This window comes from Miscanthus floridulus, chromosome 1 (genome assembly GCF_019320115.1).
Source record: "Miscanthus floridulus cultivar M001 chromosome 1, ASM1932011v1, whole genome shotgun sequence".
Classification (NCBI taxonomy): Eukaryota; Viridiplantae; Streptophyta; class Magnoliopsida; order Poales; family Poaceae; genus Miscanthus; species Miscanthus floridulus.
In genome coordinates this window covers 6,117,895-6,142,663 of record NC_089580.1, presented here as the reverse complement: position 1 = coordinate 6,142,663, position 24,769 = coordinate 6,117,895, and the positions used below count along the sequence as shown (strand labels likewise).

The 24,769-nt window shown below is 43.7% G+C and overlaps 1 pseudogene; it reads left to right on the top strand.

Annotated features, from left to right (window-relative positions):
• Nucleotides 1-9,925: 9,925 nt before the first annotated feature.
• On the top strand, nucleotides 9,926-23,475 carry LOC136451553 (pentatricopeptide repeat-containing protein At5g55840-like; annotated as a pseudogene).
• The last annotated feature ends 1,294 nt before the right edge of the window (nucleotides 23,476-24,769 follow it).

Below are 24,769 nucleotides of genomic sequence, written 5' to 3'. Positions count from 1 at the left end.
GAGACGTACCACTTGTTGAAAATAAATCTCAGCATAATTGTGAGGATGATAGGTAGACTTGACCGGAATAAAGTGAGCAGATTTAGTTAGACGATCTATGATAACCCAGATGGAATCACAACCCTTTTTGGTAGTGGGTAATCCAACAATAAAATCCATGCTAATCTCTTCCCACTTTCAGCCAGGAATAGAGAGTGGCTGCAATAGTCCAGGCCTTATGTGAATAGCCTTGTCTCTGCAACAGTTATCACACCTTGCCACATAAGCTGCGATTTCTTTCTTCATCTTGGTCCACCAATAATACAGCTTGAGATCTTGATACATTTTACTGCTACCAGGATGGATGGACAATTTAGAAGAATGGGCTTCATCCATAATTTGATTTCTAAGTTCTTTGTCTTTGGGTACCACAAGCCTATCATTAAACCAGAGAATTCCTTTGTCATCGACCTTAAAGTGCTTGGTCCCTTTCTCTTTCATTTTCCGCTTGATGTGAAACACACCCACATCAGTCTTCTGGAGTTCAATAATTCGACTTCTAAGAGAGCAATCCACAGTGATATTGTGGAGTACTACAGGATAAAGGAGGTGTGCCAGATGAAAGTCTTCACTAACCAAGGAATTGCAATGGGCCTTTCTGCTTAAGGCATCAGCAACCACATTTGCCTTACCAGGATGGTAGTGCACTTGAAGGTTGTAGTCTTTGATCAATTCTAACCATCGTCGTTGACGCATGTTCAACTCGGGTTGAGTAAAGATGTACTTGAGGCTTTTATGGTCAGTATAGATGTTGCACACATTACCCAGCAAGTAATGTCTCCAAATCTTCAGGGCATGAACAACTGCGGCTAGTTCTAAGTCATGGGTAGGATAGTTGACTTCATGCTTTCGAAGCTAGCGTGAAGCATAAGCAATTACTCGGCCTTCCTGCATAAGAACACACCCCAAACCGGTGCCACATGCGTCACAGTAGACATCAAAAGGCTTCTCGATGTTAGGTTGTGCCAATACAGGAGCAGAGGTTAGTAAGGTCCGCAAAGTGTGGAAAGCCTCTTCACACTTTGGAGTCCACACAAACTTCTCATCCTTTTGCAGTAGTCGAGTCATGGGCTTGGCGATTTTTGAGAAATCCGGGATAAAGCGACGATAATAGCCAGCCAAACCAAGAAACTTTGGACTTCAGTGACCGTAGTAGGTGCCTTCCACTCAAGGACTTCTTGCACCTTAGTAGGGTCAACCAAAATTCCATCACCAGATAACACATGACCTAGAAAAGGTATCTTGTTCAACCAGAACTCGCACTTGCTGAACTTAGCATAAAGCTGGTTGTCACGTAACCGAGTTAAAACAATTCTCAGATGTTCAGCATGCTCTTCTTCATTCTGAGAATATACAAGGATATCATCAATGAACACGACGACAAATTTGTCCAATTCCGGCATGAATACAGAATTTATCAGGTACATAAAGTGTGCCGGAGCATTGGTCAACCCAAATGACATGACGAGGTATTCGAACAAGCCATAACGAGTAGAGAAAGCTGTCTTTGGTATATCTTCAGGACGAATTTTGATCTGATGGTAGCCAGACCTCAAATCGATCTTAGAGAATACCTTAGCTTTGGAGAGCTGATCAAATAGAATATCGATGCGAGGAAGAGGGTATTTGTTCTTGATAGTAACAGCGTTTAGGGGGTGATAATCCACACACATGCGCAAAGATTCATCCTTCTTCTTCACAAATATAGCTGGACAACCCCAAGGAGAAGAACTAGGCCGAATCAACCCTTTCTTCAATAGCTCATTCAACTGACTCTTCAGCTCAGCCAACTCATTAGGCGGTATTCTATAGGGCCTTCGAGAAATAGGAGTCGTACCCGGAATGAGTTCTATCTTGAATTCTACATCACGGTCCGGAGGTAATCCAGGCAAGTCATCAGGAAAGACATATGGAAACTCACAGACAACCGGTAGATCCTTAATGGCTTTGGCTAGGGTAGCATTGGCGGTATTGTGGATAGAGATATCACGAGGTAACTGCACTAGAAAACCCTTCTTATCCATAGGATCCCTCAACATTACCACACGGGTTGAGGTATCGATCAATACTCCATTCCCGCTCATCCACTTCATTCCTAGGATTATATCAATTCCTACCCCCGGTAGAACTACAAGATCCGTAAGGAACTCTTGATCCCCAATCTCAAGCTTTACATCTTTAACTACTTGGTTAGTCAGGATATTATTTCCAGCAGCACTAATACAATAACCACCCTAGACAATTGTAATCACATTCATCTTATGCATGGACGTAAAAGTAGAACTCATAAAGGAGTGCGAAGCACTTGAATCAAAGAGCACAACTGTAGGGTGATCATTAATAAGGAACTTACCAGCGGTGACCACTTCACCAGCAGGAATTTCCTCCACTGTAGTGTAGTGAACACACCCCTGACGGACGTTTCCTTGAGCATTCTTGGGAGGATGGGGACATCTATTTGCCCAGTGACCAGGCTGGTTACAGTTCCAGCATGGCCTATTTGCTGGTGGTGCATTGGAGCTGCCCTACTCAGAGGTATTCTTCGGCAAGGAAATTGTATACCCCTTGCGGAAACCAGTTTTAGCTTAGTTCTTCTTCTAAGGTGGGCGGTACTAGACATTAGCATTGGGTGGATGGTACGGGGTCTTAGATACCATTGGAGCCTTAGACTGAGAAGCACCAGCCTCAAAGTTTCTTTTACGGTTCTTAGAAGCGGCATAAATCTTGTCATTATTCTCCTGAGTCAGAGTGTCACTGATAAACTCATTGAAGGTGACACACTTGCAGTTGCCCATTGACTTCATCAGTTTTGGGGAAAGTCCCCTCTTGAAGCTAGCTATTCTCTTGGCGTCAGTATCGACGAACTCTGGGGCATACCTTGCCAGGTTGTTGAATGCCTGGAGGTACTCATTGAGACTCTTGTTGCCTTGGGTGAGCTTCATAAACTCAGTATGCTTAATGGCCATGAGACCAGGAGGGATAAAGTGTCCCCTGAAGGCTGCCTGGAACTGGTTCCAAACGATCTCAACGTTAGCAGGTAAGGTGGTCCGGTGATGGGTCCACCAGATGCCTGCAGGGCCTTGGAGCTAGTGTCCTGCATACGAAGCCTTCATGCCTTCAGTTAAACGGAGCAATCCAAACCTTTGCTCTATCGTGCTCAACCATTCATCCGCTTGTAAGGGTTCTTCTGCCTCACGAAAGATAGGAGGTTTTGTGTCCATGAAGTCCTTAAAGCTGCTATACTGGTTCGGCTCAGGTCCTTGGCGGACATGCTGATCCTCACGGTTAGCCATCTGGCGCATAGCCTCAGCTAGCATGCGCTGACTTTCCACGACCGTCTGCATTAGCTCAGCTGGTGTGGGCGGTGGAGGAGGTGGTTGTTCCTCATCTCCCATGCTACGACCGCGACGAAGGTTATAAGCCATCTGCAAAAGGTATAGCCAATGAGCACTGACGATGTGGAAACTTTTGTAGATGAATTGTACAATTATGCCAAACTGATTCCATCGGAGAGAATGCATTGAAATAATCAACAGAGGCACAATCATTCATCACAATCACACAACTCATCAAGCGCATCAATTGACACATAAATGCGATGAACTTAACCAACAACGAGATCCATAGACCGCAAAGACGAAATTCAGCAAAAGCTCACATACGTGGAGCATAATACGTTTGATAGGTTACATCCAAGCCATAGTGGTTCCAAACTTACATCAAGGGTAACATAGGGTTCGATATTACATCCCAACGATTAACTTGATACAAAGCTACTTGTTCATGCATGAGGATCGATAAAAGACTAGATCTAGCGCATTAGCTAAGTAGTAAGCTAAACTACGCATCGTCCTCTGAGTCAGTGTCGAAGATCTCTCCTCCATCTTCATCACTAGCAGGCTCTAACTCCTCATCTTCCTCCTCATTAGGTGGAACGTCCTCAGGTCCATTGACCTCCATGTCATCATCACCTTCAGCCATGATGACACTAGAACCCATCTCATCCTCATCCTCAGGTGGCAGGAGAGGGTGAAGTTGATTGTGTAACAGGTGGACCTCCTCATGGAGATTGTCATTGTACTCTTCAGCAACTGCCACTTGCTGCTCTAGCTCCATCTGTCGCGCTCTCAACACATTCTCTTCGTGCCAGGCTTCATTCCGTTGGTTCATCACGTGAATCAACATACGTTCACAGTTGCGGTGAGCAACTATCAATCTCTGAACCTCAAGGGTCTCTTGGTCCCTTTCCTGTGTTACTTGCTCCAAACGGTGCTGAGCCGCATTCCTCTCAGCAGTCACCCAGGATAGCTCTGTCCTCAGCCTTTCCACCTTAGTAGGCTCAGGACGGGCTCACGAGGAGCTAATCGGTGACGAGGCGCCCTGCCTCCAGCGGACTTGCGAGCAGTGCGTTTCGTGCGCGCCATCTGTAGCAAAAAGTTGCAACGTAAAGGGAGAATCATTTAAGGGATACAAAATTTAATTAGTCGGGACCATCAATTTTTAAAGGAGGGAATAATGCAAGAAATGCCATGTATGCTTGAACATGATGCATGCACGATCCGTACGTCCTCACAAACCTAGAAAAATTTAAAGGCTAGCGAAATATACGGTGGCATACATACGCTCTCTCATACACGGTAGCTAGTCGATCTACAACGATACGTTGTTAGTGTACCTACAGAAAATTTCATTTCAGCCCAATAATTTCCCAAAAAAACATAGAAAACAAGCAGTAAACTAAATACTTTCATACATACATCCCCTGATGCATATACTCTAGTATCACAGCTACCCATCAGAGATACCCACAATTAAGTACTCTCATAGATACATGATCGAACATGTAAGTATGCGAGCAACCACAACTACTCTCCCCTAGACCGACGGTTGGACGGTCATGCTCTCACAACTCCCACTTACCAGAGCGTAGAGGTAATTTGATCCATACATTACCACCCAAGCGGATGGCATCCATACAATAGCATGCCGTATGGACGACGAAACAGAAACAAGCAGGAACCCCCAAGTTAGTACTTTAAGAAGCCACCTAAGAGTCCTTATTTGGGCATAAGGAATATGACCACTGGCAATACTTAGTATTTAATTTAGGATTTTTCTAAATACTTTTGTTTTAAATACACAAATGACATGTTTAGTGTCGAATCTTGCTCTGATGCCAGCTGTAACAGAACCGACCAAATCATAAGAACGTAAGTACAAAAACAATCACCGAAGCGATCAAGTTCCTGTACTTAAGCTCCCATAATCCCGGTAGTCCGGAAATCACGAAGGATTTCAACCAACTCTCAACATACAAACCAAGATCATAGTGATTCAACACAACACATCATCCATTACAACATTTCATAAGTAGCATTCGGATTACATCCATCAGAGTTGAAAGAGAATATTACAAACCAAGTTTGAGTGTGCGGAAGCAACATAGTTTGGTACAAAACATCATAGTTTTCAATTACATTGCCAAGTCTGAGTCATATCCCACAAAAGCATTATCAGGTACGAGAACTAGTAGAGACCGTGCCCAACAGTCTAGTCTTCATCCCCAGCTAGGAGAAGGCAGTACTTGCAGTAACCAAAGTAGAACTGGTCATCTGCAACAGGTGGGAGATAAACCCTGAGTACGAGAAGGTACTCAGCTAGACTTACCCGTCAAAACCAGAAATAAAAGACATCAAGGATCATGCAAGGCTTTTCAGGTGGGCTAGCTTGACACAGTTGCATAAAAGAGCTTATGATTATAGTAACCAATTTAAACTTAGCATCAAGCTTATCATTATTTACCTATCCACTAGATTAGTACCTGTACTAGAGCGCTCACTTATTAGGAGTAAACAATATTAACCATAGCAGGTATAATAAGGCTATCATCATCATATCATCATTTCCGAACCATTAAGTTATTAAGTGTATCTACATTGGAGATAAGCCCATCAAGTTCTCACTAACCGGGAGAGACGGCGACTCGAATCGAATTACAACTCAGCTGAGGGGGTATTCCTAACTCTCACCCTGGCATACTTAGCAAGGGTAGCCGTGGGTTACCTTTGGTACATCTCAGGAACCAAATTCGCGGGTTCGATCAGTGCCAGCACTCTCAGGGATTACCCTTCTGCCAGGACGATCAGGACTTTTAAATCACCTGCCCTTGGACTCACGCCTACGGCTCCCTTCTGAGGCGCACTTTATACTTATCGACTCCCGGCCTGAGGTGAGCTACTCGGCTTCGCGGTCGGTCATCGGACACGGCCAACTAAGAGAGAGGCATGCGTTCAACATGAACAGGAAAGGCTCCAAGAATCAGTCCTTAAGCGACACAGATGGAGTCACTGCAAACCGGCAAGCCTCCGTCCGGTCTTCATTTCAAATTAAGACTGGTTCTTTTCCACGATAGCAAATATAGCCAACCGTGCCACATGTATCTTCCTATATCTTGCAGGTGACAGGAAATCACCCGACTTCTACCGCGTTAAAGCAGGGCTAAGCACTACTCGAGCCTGAGCTACATAGGATTCAGGGTAACAATATCTGGATAAGGATTGGGTAACCAATGCAGCAATTGTTTGCATCCAACACCTAAACTTAATACAACAATATATTTATAACAATAATACTGTAACTGCATTTCGGAAATTAGGAGGCTTAATATGCTCCGGGGCTTGCCTTTCACAAAGTTGCAAGGACGGTGGTCCGGGCACTCAACGACGACCTCGTCTGGCACTTCTCCTGAAGGCTGCTCCTCCTGAATCTCCGGCGTCGGCTGCTGCTGCTGCTCGCTCGGTTCCTCGAATTCCAGCAGGGTTACTCCTTCCGGTACACCTATTGCATGCCGATGCAAAAGATAAATATCATGGATGCATACGGAATGACATGATGCTTATGATGAATGAATCACAGTAAGTGTTTACCGAAAACATCACTGGACACTCGTTTACCGAGTAAGACTAGCCCTATTCAAATCACTTTAAGCATGTATCTAACTTAACTTAAAGAACAAGATCAACTTACCTAACTTGCATAACCTAAGATAAAGATGCTCATCTTCGGTTAAAGGCCTAACACCTAGGAACATTACCACAACTTAGAAATAGTAACGGTATACATAATTTAACATTTAAAGTTTCATATGCATACAAGTATTCCCGTAATTAAATCACAACAAGAGTTATATAAATCCAAATGACTTGTATGAGGACATTCTGGAAAGCTTATGAAATGTTCTACAAATCAATGGTAAACAACAAAGCATGATTCTGATGTTAACCAAATCCATTTCCAGCAAACCTAGAATCTATCCAGAATGACAGGGTTACTAACTTAATTATTTAATGATTGTGCAAAAACATACTTTGATCAAACTAAGTTTACCAACTTGTTTTTCATACCTAAGAAACATCAGAAAGTATAGTGCCAACTTCTAAATAAATTATTTAATATCCTTTTCCAATTTATTTAGTTAATTAGGTGATTTAAGCAATATATAGTAAAACTATTCATAAAAATCTACAAAAATTACAGTAGCTATCTCATGCTGCACATAGACTACCATAAAAATTTCAAAGCCATTGGGCAAACATAACTTGCTGTATCCAAAATAACAGATGACATGTCTAATTTGAGCATAATTAGGAAACCCTAATGAAAAGTGTCAAGCAACAGATTTCACATTTTTCCTAGCATCATTCTAGCATAAGAACCTTACTCACTAAATTTTACCTATACTGGATCTATAGAAAAATTATGAAAATTCACACAAGATCCATCCATTAATAAAAGGAATTTCTATAACTTAAAAACTACACATGCACTAGCTCTGAAATTTTAACCAGAGCTTCTAATAAGCAATAATAGACTACCCACAAAATTTCATAATTTTTGGACCACAAAAACTCAAGATAAAATTCAAACAAGTTTGCATGTATCCAAAAACACATTTCAAAGTCCTATTTAATAAATCCAGAATTTCTAAAACATGTACCCATATAATATTTTTATTAAATACTAGACAATACTAGGAACTCAACAAAATTAGAACCATAGCATTTTGATCTATATATTAAGAAATACAGATTTTTGAATATCAATACAAATCTGTGAAATAATAAAATAAAACAAATAAGGAAACAAAACTTAGCCACAGTTGGGCCGGCCCGAAGGAACAGCGGCCCGCGAAGCGTACAGGCGCGGCCCAAGACGCGGCGCAGCCCAGCTTGCTCCCGCCGCGCGCGTCAACGGCTGACAGGGTGGACCCGCGCGTCAGCGAGACAAGCAGGGGACGGAGGAAGACGATGGCGGGAATCGCCGTCGGTGGCTTCTCCGGTGAGACCAACGGTGCCAACAGTTTTGCCTCACCCTAGCGGACCTAAGGGAACCATCTATTGCAGCTAAGGACGCAGCTAGAGGGGGCGGCGATGGCCACGGCGGCGCTCGGTCACGGCATGGCCGGCTCCGACGAGGCTGCGACGTCACGGCCCTAGTGGCTCACTCAAAGAGCTTCAGCGTCACATACAGAAGCTAGCGCAAGGGAGAGAAGGGGCGATAAGGGGCTCGAGCAGCACGGCCACGTGCGAGCTCGGCCGGCGGCGGTCATGGCGACCCGGTGGAGCCGCGCTCACGGTGAGAGCTACCTTAGGCGAAAATGGAGTGGCGGTGGGGTCGAGGACGTGGAGAGGCTCACAATGGTGCTGTGGTTCAGAGGAATCGGGTAATGGCGCTCGGTTTTTGGTGGAATTGGCTTGGCGCTGCTTCGGCGTTCCGGTCGCCGTGCTCGCGCGGAGGAAGGAGAGGGAATGCAAAATGGAACGGGCGACTCGGCGGGCAGGCGCTGGGGGCTTCAAGACGCGGCTGTCCGTGCCAGGGCGTCCACGGCGCATGGCCTGCGCGCTCAAGCGAGCGGCGACGGGTGGCGCCACGCGGCCAGCAACCTCTGAACCGGTCGGCCACAACGCTACTGAACGTTTTCTGAAAACGCGATTCAGAAATCATTGACGGTGACTGACGGAGCTAGTTAGATGGTGATTTGCTCCTAAACCGTGACGAGTTAGTGGAAGATTTGAACATCAAAGCTGTAGACCTATCTTCCCTCTACAAATTCTTTTTAATGACCAACACCTAAAATGCCATGGATCCGAAGTTACATGAAGCCAAAGTGAGCTCGATCCAACTGAAATGCAGTTAAGACTTAGCGTATTTTTCAGTGTTGAAATCAGCATGTATTTCTGACTTGTGGGCCATGTTTGAGCATGTTCTAGCCATTTTCATGAGTTGGTCATAAAACAACTTTTGTTCCTTGATAAATTTGCTACAACTTTTGTAAAGAGTGCACAGCCATGCAAAGTCTCTAAGTTAGACTTTTGAATCAGTCAACAGTGGCACTCTGGGGTTCATTTCAAGTCAAACTTCCATGCAAGGGCAATTTTGTCATTTTGGCCTACATGAACAATGTCCAAACAATTACTCTAAGTGTAGTTAAGGTGTATTAGACCATGATCAACCACTTTACACAATTGTTATTCCATTTCAATTGATCACATGTGATGAAACAATCAAAACAAGCAATTTACCCAATGTTGCAATGAAATGTTTCGCATGTTTCATGACTTTGTGATTATTTTATACTCGGCACATTATTATCCTATTGCCATGTTTCAAGGTATGAGAGTTTCATGTTGCATTCACATGTCGCACTACTATCACTCTAAGCAATCAAGCATGAAACACATACACTTTAAAATATTGCATATGTATGTTTCAATGATAATGGCATGATAACATAGATAATGCACACGTTTATGAAATGACATGTAATTTAGTGGAAGCCTAAACACGTAGGGTGTTACAGCTGGCTAGCCATCCCGCCGCCGCCGACTAGCCATCTCCGCCCGCCCTTGGCGCAACTCCGGCCGCAGCTTCGGCCGCCCCAGGCCGCGCGCCCACCGGCCGAGGCTCCGCCCGCCCCAGGCCGCGTGCCCTCCGGCGGCTCCGCCCCAGGCAGCGCGTCCATTCCACCGTTCCTCAACCAAACACCGCCAAGGTTGGAGCCGCTCCATTCCATTCTCCTCCATCCCACCAACTAAACACACCCTAAGAGCGGCGGCTTGGCGGCGCGAGCGCGAGCAGCCGAGCGAGGCTGCTGCTGCGCTAATGGCACGGCCGTTCTCGTCGCTGGCGCACTCCTCGTATCGCTGCAGGATCGTCGAGTGCAAAGCGGCGGCTTACTCCTCGCGGCTCCCTTCCCGCGCTAGGCCGCCCGCACGCCCCCGTATCGCTGCCAGCTCCAACAACACCCCAGGTAAAATTCTCCGCGAAAACGCAAACTGCTTGACCGTAGTATCAGCAGATAGGAACAGTCAGTCAGCAAACCTGTGTACATGTTATTATTTCTATGTTCCGTACAGTTCGTTAATTCTAAGGATTAGGGGAAAGAAATCGTGCATTAGTACTTTAGTTGATCTTTCTAGTGCAAAATGCAAACCCCAGGCCTATAAGAATTACGCTGACTTCATGCTTTCTGCAATTACTAGAAGTGCTCATTAATTCGTGCAAATCTGAAGATTTGAGAATGCTGCTGGTTGTGCATTCCACACATGTTTTCTATCTTGATTCTCTCTTCACATATTTGTAGCATCCGTTGCAAACGGATTCCTTAATGCACTTGATTAACTACTGTAATAATGAACATGTCAAACTCTGGTTATGGCTGTTCTCTGTTTGTCTATCGGTTCAATTGAAGATTATCTCCACATTTCACTGGAGAAATGTGCATACATTACATATGATAGTGCGTGCTACTCCAGTATCAGATGCCAATCCTAGAGACTGAAGTAGCATTTCTTTAGAAGTTAGAAGTAAAACTCCAAGTCCCAGCAGATTTCCTGTGTGCTATGCTTCTTTCTGGGTCGTATCAAATCTCTGTTTCATTGATTTGGTTCCTTCTTTCAGCACTTGGAATTGATAGTAGCATCATTACCATTCAGACTATGACGCGGTGGTAGACCCTGAATCACATGGCCTACAAATTTGGGAGCCTTGGCAAGTCTGATGGAGAATTGGCCTTGAAGATACTGAGTTCTATTGTGGAGCGATCAGGTTTAGACCGAATTACCTACATTTACTGTATGGCTGTTCCAATTCTCATCCAGGCTCAAATGCATTCGCAAGCAATGTCAGTGTTGAAGCATCTTGCTGTGACGGGCTTCTCCTGCACTGCTATTTTTACCTCCCTGTTGCGGATCCTTTCATGTTTTGATTCCACCAATCATGTTGTTTTTGAACTCCTTGTCAAAGCATATGTCAAGGAAAGAAAAGTGCTAGACGCAGCTGTGGCAGTTCTCTTTATGGATGGTTGTGGCTTTAAGGCTTCACCTGTTTCTTGCAATACCATCCTTAATGCTCTTGTGGAGGAAGGGGAATCAAAGCATGTTTGGTTGTTCTTGAGAGAGAGTTTGGCCCGTAAGTTTCCTTTGGATGTTACCACTTGCAATATTCTTCTGAATTCCCTATGCACCAATGGAGAATTTAGAAAGGCTGAAGATATGCTTCAGAAGATGAAGAGCTGTCGCCTATCTAATTCTGTCACTTATAATACAATGGTACATTGGTATGTTAAGAAGGGAAGATTTAAGGCTGCCCTGTGTGTTCTAGAAGATATGCAGAGGGATAGTATACAGGCAGATATATATACCTACAACATCATGATAGATAAATTATGTAGAATAAAGAGGAGTGCGCGTGCTTTCCTTTTGCTCAAAAGAATGAGGAAAGATGACTTAACACCTGATGAATGTACCTATAATACTTTGATCAATGGGTTTTTTGGTGAAGGTAAGATAAATCATGCTCGCTATGTCTTTAATCATATGCTGAGACAAACTTTGGTTCCAAGTGTAGCTACTTACACTACAATGATTGATGGGTACTGCCGGAACAGGAGAATTGATAAGGCCCTAAGTGCTGTCGGAAATGCAAATTACTGGTGTCATGCCAAGTGAACTGACTTATAGTGCTTTGTTGAACGGTTACTGCAAAGTTTTTGTAACACCCCAAAATTTGCCTCTTTTGAAAATAGGATTAAAAAGATTTAATTCTATATTTTTGTGCTCATGAAATATAGGAAAATAAAATTTTTCATTAAATTAAAATTCATCATAAGGTTTAGCAACATGTTTGTGCATACATGCCCTTGCATTTGGTTTATTTTGTTGAGTGGTTTTGATTGAAAATTTAAAATAGTTAAAATAGCTTTTGCAAATGAAATTAAAAATGGCTTTGAAGTAAAAGAAAAGAAAATTAGAAAATAAAATAATTTAAAAAGGTTGTAAAATTTATTTATGAGAACTTACCAAAAAATTTTATTTTTTTATTTGAATTGAAAAGGTGTATTCGAATTTGATTTGGTTTACATTTGAATTTGGTTTTTAAACAAATTAGAAAAAGATTTGGAAAAAGAAAAGAAGAAAACTCCCTTCCCCTCTCTTTAGGCCCGACTTCACCCTTTCTCACTCAGGTCTTTCCTGAGCCGGCCCAGTTCCCATTTCTTCCCGTGGCCCGCCCTTCTCCTTCCGCTTGGGCCTGCGCCCCGCATTCCTTTGATTTGGCGCGGCCCAGTGCTCCTTCTGTTTTTTCGCTGGCCCATCTTCGCCGCCAGCCCAGCACCGACTTGTTCCCTCCCGTGCCCGCTCCGTGCTGGCCCAGTTCGCTGAAGGCCCAGCCGCGCCGTTCTCCTCTCTTCCCTCCCCGCTGACAACTCCGGGCCCGCCTGTCAGCTTCGTCCTTCTTCCCCGCGTCGTATCCCGCCTGGACTCGCCGCCGCCGCCACCCGGGAGTCCGTGCTCGCTCCGCCTCGCTCGGTTGCGTGCTTCCAAAGCCGCGCCAGCGCCATAAATAGCGAGCCCGTGCTCGCCGCCCCCCTATCCCGCACCAACGCTGCAGCCGCGCCGCCACCTAGCTTCGCCGTCTGCCGTTGACCCGCCAAGCCGCGCGCCGCCACGGACCCGTAATCCTCCGCGGGAAGCAGCTAGGTGAGCTTGCCTCAACCTCCTCTTTCACCCCGTGCCGTTTTCGTTGAAAACCGTGAAACGTAGGCCTTGAATCACGCGCGTCGTCGAGCTCTTCACCGTCGGCCATTTCTTCCACCGCGCGTGGGCTCTGTAGCCGGCCGGCTCTCTCCTATTTCCCCTCCGTGATCTAATCAGCGCTGTCCAAATTAGATCCGACGGTCCATATTTCATAATACCCCTTCGTCGGTCAACATTGCAAAAGAACCCCTCTAGTTTGCTATTTTCGAACCCGCAGTCCATAGCACTTTTCTAGAGTACGTTTTCTTCTCTGGAAAGCGTAGTTCAATCGGATTAGATCCAAAATACGTTTTCACTTATTTACAGATTTGCCACTGATTTTGTTTTAGCCATAACTTCTCCATTTTAACTCCGATTTGACCCGTTCAAATTGCGTTAGGTTCGTAATTTCATAATTTACATGTTCATACTACTGTTAGATATGTTTTCAACTTTTAAAATTTGAGGTTAGATTTAATCTATTAATTTATTAAAGGAAATCTTGTTTAAATCATATCTTCTACGTTTTAACTCCGTTTTAGTCCATTCAAGTTGCGTTAGATTCATAGCAATGAGATCTACGCATTAGTAACAGTAGTTACCATGTCACTATTTCTAGAATTTCATGGTTTAAACTCTAATTTGAATAATAATTATGCAACTAGATTCTATAAATAAAATATGATTTATTTTACTTTAGGTTTATAATTCGAATCTAAATTTAACTTAAATTATAATATCTATAAAATATCTTATACATGTTTTTATATAATTAAAACACGTGAAGCTAATAGTTTTATATTTTCTCCTATGAGCAAATCTTTCGGTAGATGTATCTTTTTCACCGTAGCTCCGAATAGCGTGCTTATCACGTCTGTGTGATCGTAGCGAGACATAGATTCGTTTTACGAACTTTTCATCTTGATTTTATGATTCGTGTATTGCTCTAATTTAGATATATTGTTTGCTTCGTGTATGATTGTATGGATGCTTGTGTGGTGCTTTATGATTTCGTCTAGTCGGTGAGATATACGTGGTGATCAAGAAGAAGAAGAAGAACGTTGAAGATTAAAGCTTATCGAAGGATCGGTGTTTAAGGCAAGTATAGCATGTGATCTTCCTTGTTGTCCTATACACCTTTAATCATTTAATTCATACTGCATGTGTCTACCTTGACCGTCACTAAGGATTTTCTAGTACTTTGTTACCCTATACCTTGATACCTTTGGGTTATTGCATTGGGTAGTATGATGCTAGTGCTCAACTACAACCATGATCTTGTAACTTGACTAATGGTATATGCAATAAACATTAAAAGATGTTTTTTAGCAACATGGAACAAGGAGGCTAGAGCATTGGGCTATTTTATGGTGCTCTAGATTACTCTTCTTAAGGACTTATCTGTAAGTGATCATCTGGGACTTACAGTACAGCTATGAGGGCTACATGGCTCTGGCTTTAGCTCAGTATGAGGATATTTTCTAGCTTGTTAGTGGTTACCTTTATTGGCGTAAGAATGGCTTGACGAATCGGGTATAGTGCGGCCTCTATCCCCTTGAGTATAGGTTGCGCGTCATTGTGCCATCGGGAAGGGGGGCTCTATATCTGTTTGCCGAGTGAATCTAATGGCCCTAACTTGTTAGACAAACTTTTGAAAGACTTTATAGTGAACCTTACCGACCTTCCTTGGTAGTGGGTTAAGAGGCTCGCGACCTCGGGCGAAAGGGTAAATCACGACTCACAGTAAAAGTGTACAACATCTGCAGAGTGTAAAACTGGTATATCAGCCGTGCTCACGGTCACGAACGGCCTTAGAATATTTACGGAATATGAAGAACACAGATGATACTGATGATGAAAATGCTCACTAATGATTACTGTTTATGTTATTCATTATTTATGTTTACCTGATCATGTGTTTATATGGGCTTGTGATAAACTTGTTGCTACTCAATTGCTAAAATTGTGATAATTAAAAGCTAATCGCAGTTAAACCAGTGTGAACCCCATGTTATATTTGTTGAGTACGACATGTACTTACGCTTGCTTTATTTTTCAATTATTTGGATAAAAATTCTAGATGGGTATCAGATTGCTAGAGTTTGGAGGAATTAGGCTTGTGATCAACCAATCAGTTGTCCCTGTGGAATTGGAGTCTTCGCCTGAAGATCGCAGTTGTCTTTCCGCTGTTTGCTATCTGAGGTTATATTCTTTATACTAATACGTTATGTATTTAAGCATTGTCTTTTGATATTATCCTTATTTGTAACTATATGTGAGATTTGACTTCCTAGGCTCACATATGTTGTGTATCTGGTTTTATTCTTAAAACCGGGTGCTACAGTTTCCATGCTGGGACCTGCTCTAGATCTTATGGAAGATCTGAAATCAAGAGGTATAACCATCAATAAGACTATGTGTACTATACTCATTGATGGTTTCTGTCAAGTGGGTGAGATTTCCAAGGCTAAACAAATTTTGAAGAGTATGCTTGAGGATGGAATTGATCCAGGTGTCGTCACTTATTCAGCATTGATCAATGGTATGTGCAGGATGGCTAATATGCATGAAACAAAAGAAATTTTGTCAAGGATGCAGAAAAGTGGAATTTTACCTAATGATGTGCTATATACAACTCTGATTTGTTACTATTGTAAGGCAGGTTATGTCAAGGAAGCACTAAAGCATTTTGTGGACATTTATCGAAGGGGGCTAGTTGCCAATCCAGTTATCCATAATGCATTATTACGTGCTTTCTATAGAGAGGGAATGATTACAGAGGCTGAACACTTCAGACAATACATGTCTAGGATGAATATATCATTCGATTCTGTCTCCTTTAACTGCATAATTGATTGTTATTGCCACAGAGGTAACATAGTTGAGGCATTTTCAGTTTATGATGATATGGTTAGATATGGCCATTCTCCAAATGTTTGCACATATCAGAATTTGCTTAGAGGATTATGTCAAGGGGGCCACTTGGTACAAGCAAAGCAGTTTATGTTCTATCTTCTTGACATACCTTCTGCTATTGGTGAGAAAACTTTCAATGCACTACTTCTTGGGATTTGCAAATATGGAACCCTTGATGAAGCTTTGGATCTATGCGAGAAAATGGTAAAAAACAACTGTTTACCTGATATCCATTCCTACACCATTCTTCTCAGTGGTTTTTGCAGGAAAGGTAAGATTTTGCCTGCGTTAGTCATGTTGCAGATGATGTTGGAGAAAGGAGTAGTCCCTGATACTGTTGCATATACCTGCTTGCTGAATGGGTTGGCCAATGAAGGCCAAGTGAAGGCTGCTTCTTATGTTTTCCAGGAGATCATATGCAAGGAAGGCCTGTATGCAGATTGTATTGCCTATAATTCATTGAGGAATGGGTACCTCCAAGGTGGAAACGTGAATACTATAAAAAGGATGATGTCTGATATGTATCAGAATGAGGTTTATCCAAACTCTGCTAGCTATAACATACTTATGCTTAGGTATGTCAAGAGGGGACAATTTTCAAAGTCCTTATATCTGTACAAATATATGGTGAGGAAAGGAATCAGGCCAGACAATGTTACATATCGCTTGCTCATTCTTGGGCTCTCTGAGTGTGGGTTGATTGACATTGCAGTTAAGTTCTTGGAGAAGATGGTCTTAGAAGGCATTTTCCCTGATAGGTTAGTTTTCGATATATTGATTACAGCTTTCAGTGAGAAATCCAAGATGCATAATGCACTACAACTTTTCAATTGTATGAAGTGTTTACATATGTCACCCAGCAGTAAAACTTTTAGTGCCATGATAAATGGATTGATCAGAAAACATTACTTGGACCAGAGTCACGAAGTTTTACATGAGATGTCACAAGTAGGGCTTCAACCAAACCATACACACTATATTGCATTGGTCAACGCAAAATGTCGGGTTGGTGAGATTGATAGAGCGTTCAGGCTAAAAGAAGAAATGAAAGCTATTGGCATTGTGCCTGCTGAAGTTGCTGAGAGCTCAATTATTAGAGGACTTTGTAGATGTGGAAAACTTGAGGAGGCAGTCATAGTTTTCAGTAGCATGATGCGTTCAGGAATGGTACCAACTGTTGCTACGTTCACTACTCTAATGCACAGTCTTTGCAAAGAATCCAAGATTGCTGATGCTTTTCACTTGAAGAGGCTGATGGAGTTGTGTAGATTGAAGGTTGATGTTGTCAGTTATAATGTTCTAATTACTGGTTTATGCAAAGACAAGCATATCTCTGATGCACTAGATCTCAATGGAGAGATGAAATCTAAAGGTCTTTGGTCGAATGTTACTACCTATATCACACTCACTGCAGCTATGTATTCGACAGGGAGAATGCAGAACGGAGAGGAACTACTGGAGGATATAGAAGAAAGGGGTCTTATCCCGGCGTTTAAGCAGCTTGAAAATCTTGAAAGACGGATGAAGGATGCAATTAGAAGGCTGAACATGATAAGAAAATGCAGAAAGGAAGTGCCTTTTAGAGGGGTTGAGCTACTAGCTGTAGATCCTGAACCCGTGTGTAGTGCTGCTAGTGATTGTAACCCCACTGAAACTCGGCAATGTAAAGGAATTTGAGCATTTGACCAATATGGTTGGTACAAAACTATTGGTATCTTTTCTGAGTAGTGCTTGTGATGCCTTACATTGTGGTGTTCCTCCACTGAGGGATCCATGGATCCATCTCTAGATATGTTGAATATGTGATTTTCCTTAAACAGCTAATTCAGGTTAGGTGTTGTGTTAATTTTATTATTGTGTATTTTTTTGGGTGATAATACTATGTCTTCACTTTATCATCTGTTTGGTACTTTGGTGTTTGCAGAAATACAAAATTACCCAGGGAGGAAGTGGAACCTCACATATATTTCAGTGGATCCTGGGGGCAGGTAAATGGGATTATGAGTGCTGATGCGTGATGTTAGGTAAAATTACCCAAGGTCTATATGGACTGGCATCTTTGAATTTTATCACTTGAGCTCACCATCAAAAGGTACTCCAGATTTTTTATTGTGTAGTTGCAGTCCATCTTTTTGATCTCTAGTTCAGCGAAGTAGCATATTTATCATATTGTTATAAATTAAGAGCTTCCATCATCTGTGTTCAACTGTTGATGTTTGGTCATCCTCATCCATTGGGGAGCAACTATTAGACTTAGTTAAGCAACATGTCACATAATTTCTGTTTCTTATCAGGAGGGACTAAGCTAAACATGCATGAATACTAATGTAACACAATATATTCAGTAAATTGCCCCCTTTCTTATCAGCAGCTCAAGCCTCGCTCAATCCACATCACCACCGGGATGCTGCTGTTGATCATCACTATGCTTCGCTCAGCCAACTCCTGCCCTCTCTCTCTTACTCTCACTCTGATTTCCCCCAAACTAAAATTTGGTTCTTGGTCTGTGCAAACTGAAAGTTCTGGACAACTGTGCCCCCTCCCTCCAAGCTCCGGCAGCGGCACCGGCACATGCTCCCTTCCACGGCGACCACCGCCCCTGCAATTTCCATCTGTCTTCTATCCATCAGGTACTTTCTAGATCAGGCTGCGCGTATGTGCTCGTGCAAGTAAACATGTGGCCACCCTCCAATTCTTGTTTATTTTTGCCCTCGCTTGTACTAAAATTATCTGTTAATTAAGATATGGCTAGCTGGATGTGCTATGCGCCGGTCTGTGAATTAGGTTTGCTGATCTTGATGATTCATTGTCTGTGATTGTTCCCTTCAAAGCATGCTCATATGCTGCTAGTTGATTACAATTTATATGCAATATATATTCTTGGTTGGTTGAAATGTAGTCAAATGTATGCATTTTACCTACGTGTGATTTCTGATTAGTTTATGGCCAAGGAGTTCTGGGTCTTCTTTAGTCTCCGGCAGCTGTCTTCCGCTTTTGTTTGTGTGGACTATTCCAAATGCAACTATGTGTTCCTCCATCTATGTTCTAAATGCCTCTACTGCTATTCTGGATTCAACTATGTGTTCGGAGCACAATTTATAAAAAGCACTCCCTCCATTCCTGAAAGAATCAATTCCTAGCCACTTTAGGACAAATTAGCAAAGAAAAGAAAGACTATACTGGCCCTCGTTAACAGGAACCGTTTAGTAGCATCATTTGGAGCCCCAATGCAATATTAAATGTTGTCGTCCCATCTCCTTGCTCCCATGACCGTCACTGTGTGGAGAGGATGGATTAAAAGCACCTGAGTGCCATCATTGCAGGGCTGCAGGCTCAGGAATTTAGGAGGCAAAGAGCCGTGGTTGGGTGAGATAGATGGACTCTGTTAAATGTGGCAGCGACCACGAGGTAGATTAATGTGCGTCGATGGATGCTCCGACCCTAGAGATTGATTCTTTTAGGGACAAATATTTAGGCTAGGAATTGATTCGTTCAGGGGACAGAGAGAGAGAGAGAGTACTAAACTGTGGACACGGTCAGAAATCACTAATCAAATGGTTTCTAACTATCCTACTATTCCTGATTTCACTTTCAAACCATCTTAAATTGAAATTCTGATAATTTGTAGGAAAAATACAAAGGTTCTGGAGATTATAGAAAGAATTTTGAAGATACCTTGATCAATAGGTCAAAATATCCTTTGGCTGTGTTTGGATCACGGGAATTTCAAAGGATTTTCAAAGGAATTGTCATTCCCGTAGTTTTAGCTACTGTAGATGTGTTTGGAACAAAGGATTCATCGATTCCTTTTCAAAGGAAAGATTCCTGTACCTGTACGTTTTGGAGGAAATTTAAAATCCACTTCAGCCTCATGGTTTCTTTTCCTTTGCGAAGTTCGAGGGAAACTCACTCATTAAGGCACATCGTGCGTCATCTGTGGGAGTAGAACCATGCATGCACCTTGCAACTACTTGTTTAGTAGCATCTAATACATTAGTGAAGCTTTGATATATACTCTTTGTTTCCTGTGTTTTGAACACCCACTTCTATGAAATTCCTATGTTTTTCCTTTCCTTTGTTTTGTCACTGCATTCCTGTCTGTTTCCTGTGTTTCATTCCATTCCTATGTTTTTTATTCCTTCGTTCCAAACAAGCCCTTAGAATCTAGATCACAGATAGGTGTGTACCCGAAGAAAACAGGATAAATTAATTTAAATATGATGATAAAATACAAATATTGATGTACTGAGATGGGCTTGTATTTAAGCTTCTTTCTTATTTGTGCTATTGCTTTTACAAAAAAAGAACGATTCAAGTTCCAAGAGGGTGTTCTAATTAATTACAGACAAAATTGGATTTTCCAATTAATCTAAAACTACAGCAAAAATTTTGTACTAAAGCATATAATATTATATGTTCATTGTGTAGATCTAATCATGTGGAGTCCAACAAAATTAGATTTTCCATTTTATAATTTTTCTGTGATTTACTATGATTTTTTAAAGATTCACCAGAAATAAATAAAAAGGAAAAAGACAAAACCACCATCACTATAGCAAAACCACCGTACTATAGCAAAACCACCGTCGAAAACCGTCCGGGGGGGTAAAATAGACGGTTTTGAAAAGTTCAGGGGGGTAAAATAGACGGTTTTATAGTTTTGGGGTGAAGTAGACCAAGGTTGATAGGTGGGGGGTTAAGTAGACTTTTTCCTAAAAATAAGTAACCTGTTCAGGTCATGCACACATTCAGTGATTTTCAGTATGCATATGTATGGTTCATTTCAGCTTTTTCACATGAGTTGTGTGCCTATTGGCTTCATCTAGTGCTACAACTAAATATGCTTGAACTACTAGTAGTAGGTATGGAGTCTGTAGCAGTAGGAATACTAGTATTAATAGTGGTAATCTAATTTCTCTTTTCAGCCATGGTAATTAGTAAATTTTTGTCTGAGTTGTGTACATGTCCGTAGTTTAAAAATCTAAGAGTTAAATACACTGACGGCCCTTAAACTTGTAGCTCTGTGCCACTTAGGTTCACGAACTCTCAAACTCGAAATCCAGCTCCCTAAACTTGTTAAGTCGTGCATTGCAGGTCCATGCCCCTTCATGTAGCTGCTGACTAGGATAAATTTTATAAAAAACACCTCCCTCTTCTTCCCCTTCTACTAGGCCACAGACCCGGTCACGCTGTCGGCCTCCAGGCCGCTGCTCCTTTGGCTGTAGGGCGGGCCCAGCTGCTCTGGCCTCCTGGGCAACTTCTTCAAGCTCGGCCCCTGAACCCTGATGGCGTCTCCCTCTCGCGCAACCCCTTCGCGTGGAGCTACGCGGGCAAGTACATCCCCGCGGCGGGGGCACACATCCTGAACGCGAACACAGCGCTGCTGGAGGCGCAGCGCGTGAACCTGGGACGCTCCAGTACCGGCGCCACGTCCACGTCGTCGGGCTCCACTACTCCTCCACGCACAAGCAGAAGCACCAGCAGCTCAACTTGGAGGTGCTTAGGCCACCAGAGATGTGGCCGGAGCAGCTCGGCCGAGGCGCTCCACAAGTGACGCCGCGAGCGCGTGCGACAGAGGGAGCAACATCCTCGGCACTCGCCTCGTGCAGTCGCACGGACCAGAGCGGGCGGCGGCGGTGCCGGCGGAGGGTGCGGCGAGCACCTGGTGCTGTGTGTGCGCCGCCACGACCGCCCCGCGTGCTGCGGCCTTACCTGCAGCACGTGGAGTCCGTGGCCGACGAGATGGAGCAGCACCGCCGCGAGCTATGGCAGTTCGCCAACGCCGACGTGGACGCGGCCACGGGTGCGACGCGCTAGGGCGTCGGCTTCCTCAAGGGCTGCGCCTACTACCACCGCCTCGGTCGCATCTGGCGTGGGAGCTACCTCCTCCATGGCCCGCCGGGCACCGGCAAGTCCACGTTCGCGGCGGCCATGGCGAGGTTCCTAGGCTACGACATCGACCTGTCACGCCTCACGCGTCGAAGAGGAACTCCGCGCGCTGCTCCTGCACACCATCCCGCGCTCGCTCATCCTCGTCGACGTGTCGTGCTGCGGCGAGGAGCGCGTCATGGGTGTTCACCATGCGCGGGGGCAAGGACGCCATCGACGCCGCGGTGCTGCACCCGGGCTAGCTGGACGTCCACATCCAGTTCACACTCTGCGACTTCGAGGCGTTTGCTAGCAACTACCTAGGGCTCAAGGACCACAAGCCTGTGCGCGATCACCAGGGTGGTGCACCCGATCACGAAGCGGTCCAGCGCCTCCTGCCTGAGCTTCTCCGAGTTGGAGTCAAGCGCGCTAGTGACCTTGTCCTGCAGTAGGATGACGGAGTTGTGGGCGCTGGAGGGCCTGGCGCTGCTGCGGCGGGTGTTGACGAGCGCCGCCTCGTGCGCCTGCTCCTGCATGCGGATGAGCTTGGCGTAGGTGCCATTCTCGACATTGGCCATGAGCTCGTCGTGCTCATGCGTGCCCATCTCAGCTGAAGATACGAGATGACAATGATAGGGTGTTTTTTATAAAATTTTATCTAGTCAGCAGCTACATAAAGGGGTATGGACCTGTGGTGCACGACTTAACAAGTTTAAGGAGCCGTATTTCGAGTTTGAGAGTTCGTGGACCTAAGTGGCACGGAGCCGCAAGTTTAAGGGCCGCCAAATATTTAACTCAAAATCTAATGATGCATTCCTCCCAATTTATTGTGTTTTGCTCCTATTAATTTCCTCTTTCCTTCCCTAGAATTCTCCTGATATAGTTACTCTTTTGCAGAACAAAATGTTGGGCACGGATAGCAGGGATGGATTCTAGTTCACCAAATCTTCCTTTCTCCTCATTCCAAAAATCTGGCACTAGCGCCTACCTACCACCGTCCCACGGTGCTACTGTAACATGCAAAGCTAGTGCTGGCAATGGCTTGACTAGAAGATCGAAAAGTTAGCTGAGTGTATTTTGCTGCTGGTGGATTCAACAACACCATGCAGGCTGATTAGTCATTTTGTAGACCTCTACTCCAAGGTGGTAGTGCAGAGGGATCCAGCAGCTTGTAGCTCACCAAGCGGTTGGCGGCAAGTCGAACTTCTTGTCGCTGAGTTGAATAAAGAATCTATTTCCCGTGCATGCCTTGTAACTATATTCATCTTAATAAGAAATGAGTGGGATCTTGGATTTGTCAATTCCAAATTAGAAGTTTGGTCATAGTTCAGTTCTAGCATCTTGAATCCGTCAAGAGAAAAGTTGGGTCTCATTAAGCTAACTTCTCGAATCTGACAGGACGCCTTGTAGCTGGCTGTCGACACTTCGTGGAGGAGCAGGGAGTTTACTCACCAAGTCACCAGTCGTTTACTCACCCATGCGTTGCTCATCCACCAAATACAATGCTGTTGCTCCGAATGTAACCAAACCGAATGTTTCGCATGATTGGTGTTCAAATGTTTTAATTTGAATTAATGCATGTTCGACATTATATATCAGAAAAATTTTGGTCATGTTATTTTGAATTTTTTATGTGACCAGGATGAGTTCTTCACAACCCAAATCGTTATTACTACCAAAATACATGTAGCCATAAAACTGTCATTCAAACCACAAATGAGAAAACCGTGTGTGTGTTTTTTTCTACGTGAGAAAACCGGCCACGGTGAACTAGGGGTTTGAGATAGGTAAGGTAGTAAGTAACCGGGTCAGAGTTAAATATGAACAGAAAATGTGGCCTGTACATGTGATCGTGAGGGGAAAATGATCGTGGAAAAAAAAATCCAGCCGTGAGCGTCCATCGGTCGTGGGAAAAACGATCGCGTGCAGGGTGCGTGTGATGCTGGGCTGCGGCCTGCCAGGACGTGAGGGGTGGGCTCGCGTGTGTTTGCGGGTCCTGGACTTCCACACTGTCCCAAACAAAAAAAAAATCCCCTCAAAAAACTAACACCATAAAAAAAAGAGATAAGTTCCCTGGAGGGAAGTATGCACTGGATTGGGTGGGAGAAGTTAGTGAGTCCAAAAGTAGGAGGAGGATTGGGTTTCAGGGATCTCCATTCTTTCAACATGGCAATGTTAGCAAAACAAGCTTGGAGACTCTTGCATAATCCGACATCGCTCGGTGCCCGTCTGTTAAAGGCTAAATACTACCCAAATTCAAGTGTAAGGGCAGTCCCAATGAAATAAACTAGTAGTTTCTATAACATAGGATACCGCACCAAAAAAGTACTGCTTTTCAACCCATGGTTTCTATGAGTAATAACTATTTTCTCTTTCTCTCTCCCAACTCTATCTTTTCCTCCAATGGGAGTGCGATACGAGCTCCCTAGAAACTGGTGGTTTCTCCCCAATGGCGATTTCATGGTTTCTTGGTGCATTGGGTCAAGAGTAGACCTGGTTTCTTCATGAAGAAACCATTTCTATGATTTTTGCTCTCTTTCTTCATTAATTACGTTGCCATGTCAGCATTTTGTCTACGTGGCAAGTCATTTAATGAGGATAGAAACCATCATCAATGCACCATTGGGACTGCCCTAATGAAGGCAGAGGCAAAGCAGGGATGCTCCTACACATGGCGAAGTATATGCTTGGGTATCCAGACGTTGAATGAGGGAATTATATGGTGGGTAGGAGGGGGCAAAATATCAATATTTGGACAGACCCTTGGATGCTGAGGGAACACTAGAAGGCCCATCACACCAAGAGGAAGAAATATGCTAACTACGGTGGATGAATTGATTGACCCAATTACCGGCCAATGGGATGTTTATCTC